Genomic DNA, 15,504 nt, shown 5'->3' with positions numbered 1-15,504 from the left:
AAGCGGTCCAGAGTGTGTTGGTTCTGGTCAAGTTGATTGGTGTTTGAATGTGTAGTCAATCTGTTAAATAACTTCTTCTGTGTCAGAGATGTTTCTTGTGAGGTGTCCACAGTACAGTGAGGATCTGATTGAAATGGCTGACACAGACTGGTAACAGGGGGGCATTGCATAATTGACCTTCCCGAACGAGTCGTCTCTGTCTCTCCATCTGTCTGTGTGGACACAAAGCAGTAACTAACTTTGAACAGTACGCTAGTCCACCAAAGTGCTCAACCACTTGCATATAAATGGGGCAAATTGAAATCAGTAATTCACCAGACATGCTCATCTTTTGCAGTACAGCAAACTACTGCGCCACTGTGCTGCTCCTCTACATTGTACAGTGTCTTCTTACCAAAATACATAAGAAATATTGGAGTCCCAAATGGAAAAACTCATGTATTGAAGATCTTGTGGTTCAGAAGTGCACAAAAACATTGATGGCGGTGGTGACTGTCGTACTTTGACAGGGAGAAGATTCCGTGGTTCACAATGTCAATGTCAGGTAACACAAGGAGTCCCTCAGAGCTCCGTGCTCAGCCCTCCGCTCTTCTGTATCTTTATGTTTCCACTTGGCCGTAACATTGGTAGCTACGGAGTGGGTTATCATTTTTACACAGATGATACTCAACTCTATTTCAGTGTTAAACATTTAACTTCATCAGGGCTTTCTCGGCTCACAAATTGCCTCAGCGAAATTCAAACCTGAACTCTTTAAAATGAAACTGCAACAAAACTGAACTCCTGCAAATTGGTACTGAAGTGCAACTTAAGACAATGAGCTCCTTCTCCTCGGCCCCTCTTGGTGGTGATCTCATCAGACCCTTCTTCTGATGCAATGAAACTCGGGGTCAATTTTGATTTCCAAATCATGTCCAACCAACTGAATTTACCACAGGTGGACTCCAATGAAACTGCAGAAACATCTCAAGGATGATCAGGGGAAACAGGAGGCACCTGAGCTCAATTTGGAGCTTCATGGCAAAGGCTGTGAATACTTATGTACATGGGATTTCTCAATTTGTTTATTTTTAATAAATTTGCAAAAATCTCAAGTAAACTTTTTTCACGTTGTCATTATGGGGTGTTGTATGTAGAATTCTGAGGAAAAAAATGAATTGAATCCATTTTGGAATAAGGCTGCAACATAATAAAATGTGGAAAAAGTGATGCGCTGGGAATACTTTCTGGCTGCACTGTACCTCAAGGCAAGCATGCGGTTGGATCTAAATGGGTTTTCAAAGCCAAATTTAACCCTGAAGGCAATCTCTGTAGGCACAAAGTAAGATAATTGGCTAAAGGGTACTCACCAAAGGTTGGCGAGGACTATGATGCTACTTTTGCTCCAGTTGCCAAAACAAAGTACTTTCGGAACCTTGAGGACAGTGGCAGCTCAAAGGAAAATGATTGTGAAACATCTTGATATCAAGAGAGCCTTTCTTAATGGTGATATTGAAGAGGAGATAAATATGACACAACCAGAAGGATATATAAAAAATGGAGAAGAGCATCTTGTCTGCAAACTGCGCAGATCCCTCTATGGACTTCAGCAATCAGCTTGAGCATGGAAATCAAAATTAGACAAAGCTCTAATAGATAAGGGATTCACACGAAGCAAAGCTGATCAATGTTCATACTGTAAATGTATAAATGAGGGGCAGCACGGTGGCGCAGTGGGTAGCGCTGCTGCCTTGCAGTAAGGCAGCGGTTCTCAAACTGTGGGGCGCGAATGTTGCCATATGTGGCGTCATTTCGCTATTCGTAGGGAAATTTTAAACTTGTAGTGGTGTATCGGCAGCACAAAATATAGGAATAAATTTTATTAGAGTTTCAAAAAATATGTTGGGGGGGGGGCGCGATTAGAACTGTTATGAAAACTCGGGTCGCAAATACTTACAGGTTGAGAAACGCTGCAGTAAGGAGACCTGTTGTTCGCTTTCCAGGTCCTTCCTGCGTGGAGTTTGCATGTTCTCCCCGTGTCTGTGTGGGTTTCCTCCTACAATCCAAAGACATGCAGGTGAGGTGCATTGGTGATCCTAAGTTGTCCCTAGTGTGTGTGCTTGGTGTGTGTGTGTGCCCTGCGGTGGGCTGGCACCCTGTCCGGGGTTTGTTTCCTGCCTTGCACCCTATGCTGGCTGGGATTGGCTCCAACAGACCCCCGTGACCCTGTAGTTAGGTTGGATAATGGATGGATGTTGTGAGGGATGGCCGGCAGTTTATCCCGCCCAACACCCCCAGGCCGCTAGAGGGAGTCCTCCCTGCAATTCCCACAGGGCATTAAGGACAACGGAGTTTGGCTGCACAGCCCTGCTGGATATCCGGGGGGCCACCAGGGGACGCTGCAGGGAGGCACAAGTGTTTCTATTATAGCCCTGAAGAAAAATATAACTCTTGATCTGACCTGGAAGTGCTATGGAAACACATGGACTGAAGGACAGAAGCACTTCCGGGTCAAGGACTACAAAAGGACTGTGGGAAAACCAGCTGACTGAGCCGGAGCTGGGTGGGAGTGAGACAGAGCTGCTGGGTGGAGAGGAGGATTGAGTATTGCTTATTGATTTATTATTGTGTATAGTGGAGGTGGAGGTGCTTTGTGCACATTTTGTTATAATAAACTCATCACTGGGAATTTTACTTGGTGTTTGGACGTGTTGTCTGCGGGTTTGGAGGCGCGACACCGCCCCCTACTGTCAAAATGTATAAATGAAGAATGGATGTATCTTTTTGGTAGTATCTATCTATCTATCTATCTATCTATCTATCTATGTCAGGGGTAGGCAATGTCGGTCCTGGGGCCTCATGTATAAACGGTGCGTACGCACAGAAATGTTGCGTACGAACCTTTCCACGCTCAAATCGCGATGTATAAAACCTAAACTTGGCGTAAAGCCACGCACATTTCCACGGTAACTCATACCTTGGCGTACGTAATTTCTCCGCTCGGTTTTGCAGACTGGCGGCACCCAGTGTCAGAGCAGTGCTACTGTTCCTGTGTGGTTACTCTTTCTTAGATCCACATCCACGGCGGCGGCTTTATCAAATACACTGAAATTAACCGCATATCGTTCATAAATTTAATGCATCTGATTGTAATTAACCTGTAACAATATAATGGTCCACAGAATGGTCAAACTACTGTTCCTGTGTGCTCATCCTTTCTTTCTTAGCTCCACATTCCTGACGCGACTTTATAAATACACTGAAATTAACTGCATATTGTTTATTAGTGTAATACATCTGATTGTAATTAACCTGCAGCAATATAATGGTCCAGGGAATAGTCATAGTATTCCAAATACCATAACTGCTTTAGCGTTGTTACTCTCACTGCTACATCTTCTTCTTCTTTTTGCTGCTCTCGTTAAGGGTTGCCACTGCAGATCATCTTTTTCCATATTACTCTCACAGCACCACTCGGAGTATTTATATCACTGTATCTGAGTGTGAATCACAGCAGCAGATGATCGGAAAGAGAATTATCAGTATACAGTTTCAAGTACACACTACATCAACCACGGCAAAAAGCGTCAAAGCCTTTCCTGTACGGACCTCGCGTTTCAGAAACAGTTTCATCCCAAGAACTATAAACGCACTCAATCACCTCACTGTAAACTTGCACTACAGTTATAATATTGCACAACCTGCGCTACTTTATATAGCGCATATGATGACAATATAATTTTTAAGATGAAATGCAGCAAAATATGTTGCTTATAGTATACAGATAAAACTTTAACTTCATTTAAATAATCTGTATTGCTAATAATTAAACATGTGAGGACACGGTGCCGCAGCGTATAGCTGGTTCACAGATAGCTCCTGCCTTGCGCTGTATTCTTGCTGGTGCTGACGCGACACTGGAAGGATAGACGAATAGAATAATTAAACATGTACTACGAAGATATTTCAATGTTCCTTAAAAGTTTTGAAGAATTGGCGTTTTAAGCTTACAAATGGCTTAACGTCTATTACAGAGCTGATTGTGTGGCGATTGGAGAAAGAAAAGTAAGGACAGGAATTGGAGGTTAGTACGTTTGAAAGAGACAGTACTTCTGTAATAAATTATTTCATCAAAGGTCGCACATGGCGCAGCAAGACTCTTGCATGAGATATGAACAATCACTGCGCCACCGTGTTCCCATGTTTAATAACATGCTTTCATTCCTATCATCATGAAAATGATATCACGTATACATCTCAGTATTTTAATTATTCAGAGAGCTGTAATATCTCGAATGTAATGGATTCTGTGTCCTGTCGCAGAAAGAGAAAGAACGGAAGCAGGTAGTGATTCACACACATAGAGCACATAGAAGATCAAATACAGAACAAAGCATTTAACGTGCTACTTGAGAAACTAGTAAAATAAACGATTTTAAGATGAAGTTTATGATGTTCTACTTTAATGGCAAAATAAACTACGTGATTAAAGTGGAAATTTCGAGATTAAAGTTGACATTTCGTGCTTTTTTCCCCACTGTGTGCCTATTTTTTTTGTCTGTACCCTAATAAGCTTTCATATCACACTCAGACGGTGGGCTACGACTCGCTTTTTCACGGCGACTTTGATATGTGATTTCTTTTTTATTTCGGGCACTGTGCGACTTTGTGAATTTGATCTTTCGAGTTTCTCCGACACACTGTCACTTGATCAACTTCCTTTTGTTGTTTATGCCACTGTTTAAACCAACAAATAGTACGTTTTTCCTTTGCCTCCACTTGGTATTCGCTGAAATTCTTATATTTTCCCCTGTGCTTTTCCCATTGTCTTTTCTCAGAAGGCTATTTATATTGATTTGCATATTCAAAGAGGCGTAATTCTGGGAGGAGTTGGGGCGGGACAGAAGGCGCGTGCACGTACGTTACTTTTCACGCTGATCGGGATTTATGTAGTGGAAGAACGTGAAAGTATGCGTGCGCAAAGATTCCTGCATCTGGATTTTTCTGTGCGTACGCATAATCCCGCTTTTGTGCTTACGCCATGTTATAGTGTGAGTTCTACGCACGGCGTTATACATGAGGCCCCTGGTGAGCCGCAGTGGCTACAGGTTTTCATTCAACCCAATTGCTTAATTAGAAACCAATCATTGCAAATCTCAGACCTTATTTAATTTTATGGCTTGTTAGTCTGTGCAATGTAAGGCTTTTATATCGTAGATTTTTTTCCTTTCCAAGGATATCATCCAAATGATTTGAAGCCTAAAAACAGATCATTTTCAGTCTGTCACATTTTTCTATTAAGTGTTTTATTAACTCAAACCGTGCATGATGAACACACACAGATGTAATTGGAAAAAAAGCTAGCTGGAGAACTGCTGGCTGCTTTGTCTTTTACATCTTATTACTAATAAGGAGCAATTAAAACACTGAATGCAGCAGTTTAAGATTGAAATAATCAATTAAGGGCGGGGAGACTTAACAAGCAAGACCACTAAAATGAAGCATCAAACTATCACTTAAGCAATATGTGCTTCATCAGCAATAATTGATTACTCATTAAGAAACTGGGTTGGAACAAAAACCTGCAACCACTGCGGCTCTCCAGGACTGAATCTGCCCACCCCTGATCTATGTGAATGATTTGATAATTGCTCACAAAAAGGATGAGGAAGTTGCAAAATTAACTGCTGTACTCAACCAACACTTTGATATTAAAGACCTTGGGGAAGTAACATATTACCTAGGAATCAACATACAGCGTGAAGACGATGGCAGCTTCCTGTTGAAACAGAGTGCAAAAATTGATGTAATTCTTCAGCAGTTCAACATGACTGAAGCCAAAGTAGCAAACACACCCATGGACACAACGTATCCAAAGTTGGACAGAGAAGAAGAAGATCTTCTCTCTACTAACGAACAGTATAGACAAGCAGGACGGGCACTTCTGTATATTGCAATCACCATGCGTCCAGACATCGCAGCTGCAATGTCACAACTCTGCAGATGCTTAAGTGAACCCTGTCAAAGAGACCGGAACTCGGGCAAGAGAGTCACGAGATATCTCAAACAAACAAAGGACTTGAGTTTAAAATTGTCCGCAACTGGTAACATCGACCAGTGTGGACTCTGATTGGGCAGGTGACCTCAACACTCACAAATCTACAAGTGTTTACTTATTCAAGGTAGGAACGAGTCCTAATATCCTGGTCCAGCAAGAAGCAAATTTCAGTGGCTTCATCTTCTACAGAGGCAGAATACATTTCAGCTGCCTATGCCAGTCAAGAAATTGTTTGGTTACGCCAGTTACTAGAAGATCTTGGAGAGCTGGTTGACCCATCCTACAGTCTTAAATGAGGACAATCAAGGATGCAACAAGTACAATACAATACAATACAATATATTGTCAACGTCAACGTGGCTCAGAGGTGTATGTGAACTGTAGCAGTGACGAACGCGAATGATGACATGTTTTGTGAGTTGGTGGGCGTGGCTCGGTGAGTTGTCGTCCTATCCCATTTGGTGGGCGGGGCTCTGTCTTCCGTGCATCTTGCTTGCCATGGACTTAGTGAATCTATATCTATAAAGGATAGTTGTGATCCGTGTGGCTGTGTTTGTGTGTTTGTGGAGGGACGGAGAGTTAAGGCGGGTGTTGGAGTCACGTGATCATCTCCCCTCCCATTCACCTCATTTCATTCACTTCATTTCGCTCCGAGCTGAGCTCCGCAGCTGACGCGGTTAGTCCTTTCTCTTTTACTGATTTACTGTTTAGTAGACGTGGTACTTACTGAATAGTATTTTTTTCCTTTAGTGTTTCTTAGTGTTTAGTAGACGCGGTGTGCTGGTGTTCCTGGCGGTGTTGCAGTTTAGTGTTACTTTCTACTTCGTTTTTGTACTTTAGTGTTTAATAATAAATAATAATAGTTCATTACATTTATATAGCGCTTTTCTCAGTACTCAAAGCGCTAAAATAGTGAGTGATACTTAGCTGATAGCAGTGTAGAAGCAGCACAGCAACAAAGCCGGTAGGACAGGCGGGTGTGGTAGCGTAGGTGAGCGGCGATAGCAAGCAGCAGGAGGAGGAAGCAGGATTTGGATGTTCCAATACACAGCTATAAACAGTAACGCTTGGTAATTTCAGGCGTGATCGCCCCGAAGCCATAAGCCAGGTTAGTATGAACATCAGATCAGTTCCCGGTCGTAGAGTACTGTAAGATGAAATGGGAGCAGATCAGCATGCTTTGTTTCCTTACAAACATCCCATAGTTTATGAAGACGCACAGCAACAATTAAATCACACAGATTCTGGTGTATTCTCAATTAGATTTGCTGTGTGTATTTCTTTAGGTATTGACCCAAGTGATCAAGTTTTTACTGTTTCTTCAATGCGAATTCACTTACAAATAATTTTTGTTACTCGACAATTGCTTCCATTCCCTGTCGAAAGTAGCCGACGGGCGACACCAGTTACAAGTATTCAGTGCGTTCAAAGACCTGTACGAAGTACGGCGACTAACACAGTCACTCATGAAAGGGGAGATGACTCGGTGCAGGAAATGGGAATTGAAACTACCTTGGAAGACATGCAATCAACGAGGCGATTAAACGGATCTCAAGAGACGTCTTCTAGGTTGGAAAAAAAGAGCTTGGCTGCCAAAACCATATATATACATATATATAAATAAAAATGTAAATGTTCGTTTGTTCAAAACCTTAAATCTCCGAAAGTTCTTCACCGATTGCTTTGAAATTTTGACACAACGTTGCATTCGACTATGCGCATGTTTTTATATATATATATTATATACAGTGGTGTGAAAAACTATTTGCCCCTTCCTGATTTCTTATTCTTTTGCATGTTTGTCACACAAAATGTTTCTGATCATCAAACACATTTAACCATTAGTCAAATATAACACAAGTAAACACAAAATGCAGTTTTTAAATGATGGTTTTTATTATTTAGGGAGAAAAAAAATCCAAACCTACATGGCCCTGTGTGAAAAAGTAATTGCCCCCTTGTTAAAAAATAACCTAACTGTGGTGTATCACACCTGAGTTCAATTTCCTTAGCCACCCCCAGGCCTGATTACTGCCACACCTGTTTCAATCAAGAAATCACTTAAATAGGAGCTGCCTGACACAGAGAAGTAGACCAAAAGCACCTCAAAAGCTAGACATCATGCCAAGATCCAAAGAAATTCAGGAACAAATGAGAACAGAAGTAATTGAGATCTATCAGTCTGGTAAAGGTTATAAAGCCATTTCTAAAGCTTTGGGACTCCAGCGAACCACAGTGAGAGCCATTATCCACAAATGGCAAAAACATGGAACAGTGGTGAACCTTCCCAGGAGTGGCCGGCCGACCAAAATTACCCCAAGAGCGCAGAGACGACTCATCCGAGAGGTCACAAAAGACCCCAGGACAACGTCTAAAGAACTGCAGGCCTCACTTGCCTCAATTAAGGTCAGTGTTCACGACTCCACCATAAGAAAGAGACTGGGCAAAAACGGCCTGCATGGCAGATTTCCAAGACGCAAACCACTGTTAAGCAAAAAGAACATTAGGGCTCGTCTCAATTTTGCTAAGAAACATCTCAATGATTGCCAAGACTTTTGGGAAAATACCTTGTGGACTGATGAGACAAAAGTTGAACTTTTTGGAAGGCAAATGTCCCGTTACATCTGGCGTAAAAGGAACACAGCATTTCAGAAAAAGAACATCATACCAACAGTAAAATATGGTGGTGGTAGTGTGATGGTCTGGGGTTGTTTTGCTGCTTCAGGACCTGGAAGGCTTGCTGTGATAGATGGAACCATGAATTCTACTGTCTACCAAAAAATCCTGAAGGAGAATGTCCGGCCATCTGTTCGTCAACTCAAGCTGAAGCGATCTTGGGTGCTGCAACAGGACAATGACCCAAAACACACCAGCAAATCCACCTCTGAATGGCTGAAGAAAAACAAAATGAAGACTTGAGTGGCCTAGTCAAAGTCCTGACCTGAATCCAATTGAGATGCTATGGCATGACCTTAAAAAGGCGGTTCATGCTAGAAAACCCTCAAATAAAGCTGAATTACAACAATTTTGCAAAGATGAGTGGGCCAAAGTTCCTCCAGAGTGCTGTAAAAGACTCATTGCAAGTTATCGCAAACGCTTGATTGCAGTTATTGCTGCTAAGGGTGGCCCAACCAGTTATTAGGTTCAGGGGGCAATTACTTTTTCACACAGGGCCATGTAGGTTTGGATTTTTTTTTCTCCCTAAATAATAAAAACCACCATTTACAAACTGCATTTTGTGTTTACTTGTGTTATATTTGACTAATGGTTAAATGTGTTTGATGATCAGAAACATTTTGTGTGACAAACATGCAAAAGAATAAGAAATCAGGAAGGGGGCAAATAGTTTTTCACACCACTGTAAATGTCACACCTGTGACAGGTACAAACATGCTTTTTTTGAAAACACAGCACCATCTGTTGGACGTAAAAGCAACACACGCTATACTACATATTTTACAATTCTATTTCAATGTTTCGATCAAATAGCCTACATTTGTAAGTACGTGAATAAAGGCAGCGACATGGCAGTTTTTGGCGTGCAACCAGAAAGAATTGATAGAAATGCAGTCAATGAAATCGCACAGTATTAGGCTGGAAGATACATAAGCAGCAATGAAGCTGTATGGCGAATTCTTTCATTTCCCATACATGAACGAAGTCCAGATGTTGTTCACTTAGCAGTACATCTAGAAAATGGACAACGCATTTATTTCACAGCTGCAAATGTGCAACAAATAGCCCTGAATCCACCGGCTACAATGTTAACTACGATAGGCAGACTGTACACCGTGCATCCCAATCAAGATGAATGCTTCTTTGTTCACATGCTGTTGGTAAATGTGTCCGGTCCAACGTCTTTCCAGCACTTGAGAATTGTCAACAGCGTTACACAAGCCACTTTCAGAAGTACATGTCAAGCTCTGAATTTATTGGAGAACGACTGACACTGGGATGTATACATTAATGACGCGTGCAACACGCTACATCCAAATCAAATTCGTACATTGTTTGCAATCATATTGACCGCCTGCTCTCCTTCATCTCCAACACAGTTATGGGAGAAATATAAATCGCACATGGCTGAAGATATTTTCCGTCGAATACGCAAGTAAAATTCAAATATAAACATGGATTTCACAGCAGACATCTACAACTAAGCGTTGATTATGATTGAAGATTTGTGCTTAGAAATCGCAAACAAAGTTCTAAATCAATTGGAAATGCCATCACTGAATTGATCTGCTGCTGCTTCGTTCGATGTAGAATTGCGTCGTGAACAAAATTACAACACGGGTGATCTTTTGTCGTATGTACAATCAAATATTCCTAAGCTAACGCTTCAGCAAAAAGGCATTTACGATCAAATAATGCAAACTGTCAATAACGGGGTTGGAGAAATCTGGAAATTGGGAATGGAAAGGTGCCGGTTGATCTGACCTCAGGACGAATTTCATTGCCTCATAACTTCTGCAATTTAGTGACGTCAAAAGAAGAATTGGTTGAAAAAGTATTTCCCAATATTCAAACCAATCATAAGAATCACGATTGGCTATTCTTGCGGCCAAAAACAAAGACGTCTACGAACTTAACAATATTATTCAGTCTAACATTCTGCACAGACAATGGAACAACAAAAAATATTGTATACCCACAAGCATTGTGAAATTAAACATATTAGAAACGGGCGCTTTCTCTTTTCTTTCTTTTCCATTTAACCAGACTGAGCCACAGCAACGCGTGGCCGGGTACATATTTATATATAAATATATATAATATACACTATATATACACATACACACATATCTATCTATCTATCTATCTATCTATCTATCTATCTATCTATCTATCTATCTATCTATCTATCTATCTATCTATCTATATCTATATATAGATATAACTATATATATATGTACACACATAAACACACACACATATATACAGTATATATACACATATACATCTATACTAATAAAAGCCAAAGCCCTCACTGACGCACTCATCACTAATTCTCCAACTTCCCGTGTAGGTAGAAGGCTGAAATTTGTCAGGCTCATTCCTAACAACTTACTTACAAAAGTTAAGCAGGTTTCATTCTACACGTAACGGTCATAACGGTCGACAACGTCCGCCATGTTAAACTTTCTTATTTATGGCCCCATCTTAACGAAATTTGGTAAGCGGCTTCCCTGCGCTAACTGATACCGATGTACTACTTATTTCAGTGGTATGACACCACTGTCGGCCGCCATATTGAACTTTCCAACGGTCTTTGTTACTTAACGGGCCCATCTTCAAGAAATTTGGTACACGGGTTCCCAACGCTAACTGAATCCTACTTACGTACATATATACGTCCATAGCCTGCAGCTCGGTCCACACTCTGAATCCTCCAGGCACTCCTGAGCATAATCTAATTTTGAAGGTTGGGGCACCAATAATGTTACAGCCACCGAAACTTTGTAATGGCACGAGACTTCAGGTAACATGCCTACAAAAGAACCTAATTGAGGCGACTATTTTTACTGGCGGTGGCTCAGGGGAGAGAGTTTTTATTCCTCGCATCCCCGTTATACCCTCTGATCTCCTATTTCAATTCAAACACCTCCAATTTCCAGTAAGGCTCTGCTTCACAATGATAATTAATAAGTCTCAGGGACAGACCCTACAAAAGGTTGGCATTGATTTGAGGCAGGACTGATTTTCACATGGCCAACTATACGTTACATGCTCAAGAGTAAGCTCAGCGCACAGCTTGGTCATATTACAACCGGAGGGGCGAACTGACAACGTGGTATACAAAGGGATCCTTAACAAATAATTATTGGTACATTTTCCCTCAGTTTATTATTTAAAATTTTAAAGCAGTACTTCACCGCTGTGAAGCGCGGGTATTTTGCTAGTTATATATATAGATAGCCCAAAATCACACAAGAAGTGCCGCAATGGGCTTTAACAGGCCCTACCTCTTGACAGCCCCCCCCAGTCTCGACTCTCTAAGAAGACAAAGAAAATCCTTGTAGGGAATAAATGGAAGAAACCTTGGGAAAGGCAAATCAAAGAGAGACCCCTTTCCAGTGGGTGTCAAAAGAAGGGGGTCAATACAATACAATATAATACACAGAACAGAACAAATCCTCAATACAGTATAGAAATAAAAATTTTAGAAGTACGGAGCAGAATTTAACAGTAGATATATCACATAAGAAGATCTGGATTTGTTAAGAGTCCTGGAGACCTTATCCATCAAGCTGCCTCCCCCATTTTGGCCAATGGAAGGAACCCTTTTTCCCACAATTCCTGTGATCCTCCATCAGGGATGACTTTACCTTAGGCAGTGAAAAGATTAATGCAAGAACAAAGCATATTGATGTCAGACACCATTACGTTCATGATTTAATAGAACAAAAAGTGATTGTATTTTCATATTGTGAGACTGATAAAATGATTGCGGATGCTATGATCAAAGCCACTCGCAAGAAACAAATTTCAAGATCTAAGATCCAGAATGGGACCGATATAAAAAGAAGTTGTTAAGTGAGGATATTGGAGTAACATAATACATGTTTAGCGCAACAACTACAATATAAGTGACAATGACAATAAAGATCTATCTATCTATCTATCTATCTATCTATCTATCTATCTATCTATCTATCTATCTATCTATCTATCTATCTATCTATCTATCTATCTATCTATCTATCTATCTATCTATAATTAGTTAAGCAGTTACTGTTCATCTTACCACTAGGTGGCAGTGCATTATTGCTGTTTACTAGAAGAATGTGGAATGTTCCTCTTGAATTCTTGTCGTTGTTTATCCTGCTGTTAGGAATAAAAACACGCATGGTAGGCTGCAGCCATGTTCAGTTAAAATCACGGAGACTGTTTCACTTTATTTTCTGTACTGTTTCAAGAATTCCCAATAGCTAGTCATTTAGGTTACGTCAAGTAGATAGAAGTATTTGCTTCGTTATGTTCAATGTTTGCCTATAAAAGGGGTGCAAAGTCTATGAGATGTTCTTGTGACCCCCTACAAGCTGATTGAATTGGTATATTCTAACTGTTTCTTGTCACTCTGATTACAGATTAGAGTCAGTTTGTGACCTGCCTTGCCGTGCGTAAGGCTTGGGGGGCACAGAGTTGCAAACTGGACCTTAACGTGCCCAAAAACGCGATGTGCTCTATTGAACGTGCAGCGCCGTACATTAACAGCGTATTGAAGGTAAAGTACAGCATCTTTAATTATAGAAAACAACTGAAGTTTATTATTATTATTATTATTATGTTGATTTCCTATTACAAGCTGTGACATCTCCCATTTTGTCAGTGACTTGAATTGGCATTGGCCTTCACTGAAATACAGGAAAATTAAACTGAAAGCTTATTTTGTAGATTCGTTTTCATTTAAAATGGGATTGTTGCAAAGCTAATCCTTTAAAACCTTAAAAGAACACACAGCTACACGTTGCCTAAAATTATTCAGACAGTACTTGGAAGTTCCCCTCTCCAGTTTTCAGAAGTCATTTAAAATTGAATGAATCGGATCTCTGGACAACCCGGGTTCGCTTCCCGGGTCCGCCCTGCGTGGAGTTTGCATGTTCTCCCCGTGTCTGTGTGGGTTTCCTCCCACAGTCCAAAGACATGCAGGTGAGGTGGATTGGCGATTCTAAATTGTCCCTAGTGTGTGCTTGGTGTGTCAGGTCACACGGTGGGTTGGCACCCTGCCCAGGATTGGTTCCTGCCTTGTGCTCTGTGTTGGCTGGGATTGGCTCCAGCAGACCCCCGTGACCCTGTGTTCGGATTCAGCGGGTTGGAAAATGGATGGATGGCTGGATCACTGGACTCCTCGGTCTTATTTATTAATGTCCTTCACCTCTCATCCACAAAACTTATTGTATTAGAGTATTACAACAATCTGGATGAGAACAGGCCATTCAGCCCAACAGAGCTCGCCAGTCCTGTCCACTTACTTCTTGCCCAAAAAACATCAAGTCGAGTTTTGAAAGTCCTCAATGTCTTACTGTCCACCACACTACTTGGTCTGTTATTCCAAGTAGCTATCGTTCTGTGTGTAAAGAAAAACTTCCAAATGTTTGTGTGAAATTTCCCCTTCACAAGTTTCCAGCTGTGTCCCCGTGTTCTTGATGAACTCATTTTAAAGTCACTGTCTCGATCCACTGGACTAACTCCCTTCATCATTTTAAACACTTCAGTCAGGTCTCCTCTTAATCTCCTTAAGACTCAGCTCTTTTAATATTTCCTCATAACTCATCCCCTGTAGCCCTGAATCAGTCTAGTCGCTCTTCTCTGGACCTTCTCTAGTGCTGCTATGTCCTTTTTGTAGCCAGGAGACCAAAACTGCACCCAGGACTCCAGATGAGGCCTCACCAGTGTGTTATAAAGCTTGAGCAGAACCTCCTGTGACTTGTACTCCACATGTCAAGGCGCTATATAACCTGACATTGCTGTTAGCCTTTTTAATGGCTTCTGAACACTGTCTGACAGTTCGATAGCTTAGAGTCCACTATGACTCCTAAATCCTTCTCATAAGGTGGACTCTCGATTTTCCGACCTCACAATTTTACTTCCTATGTGTAATTCTTTACATTTACTGACATTACACTTCATCTGCCACAAATCTGCCCAAGCCTGTCTGCTGTCCAAGTCCTTCTGTGATGATATAACGGATTCCAAATTATCTGCCAATCCACTTGCCTTGGTATCATCTGCCAACTTAACCATCTTGTTCCTTATATTCCTATCCAAATCATTTATAAATATTTGAAAACAGCAGCAGCCCCAGCACTGCCCCCTGCTGGTCACCACTCTTAACATCGCCCAATTCTAATTTGGCTCCTCACACCATCACCCTCTGCTTCCTGTGTCTGAGCCAATTCTGTACCATCGACACACCACACCCTGAGCTGCCATTTCTGTTAGTTTGATGCCCACCCTCTCATGTGGCACCTTATCAAATGCTTTCTGAAAGTCCAGATAAATAATATCATCTGCTCCACTCTGATCGTATCCTTTTGTTGCCTCCTCATAGAATTCCAGCATGTTAGTTAAACATGACCTCCCTTTTTTGACCCCATGCTGACTGTTCAGTCAAACTCCTGTCCTTGCCAGGTGTTGCTCAATCTTATCCTTAATAATTCCTTCTATTAATTTTCTTCTGATGCACGTTAAGCTTACTGGCCTATAATTACAAGGATCTGCCTGCTCACCTTTTATATATAATGGGATGATATTTTCCATTTTCCAGTCCTTCGGAATATCTCCAGTGTGCATAGTGACTTCCTAAAAATGTGTGTTAAGGTTTTATAGGTATTTGTGTACTAAACGGACGGCAGCACCAAATTGAAGAGGGGAGGTTGCATAAGGTGTCCCCCTACCTATTCTAGTGTTGGGCTCCGTGGGAGAGGTTTCATTGCCATCCGTTTAGTACACAAGTCCTGTTT

The sequence above is a fragment of the Erpetoichthys calabaricus genome, chromosome 5 (assembly GCF_900747795.2).
Source record: "Erpetoichthys calabaricus chromosome 5, fErpCal1.3, whole genome shotgun sequence".
In the NCBI taxonomy this organism is placed as follows: domain Eukaryota; kingdom Metazoa; phylum Chordata; class Cladistia; order Polypteriformes; family Polypteridae; genus Erpetoichthys; species Erpetoichthys calabaricus.
The sequence above is the reverse complement of the archived record's forward strand: the minus strand, read 5'-3'. Positions refer to the sequence as shown.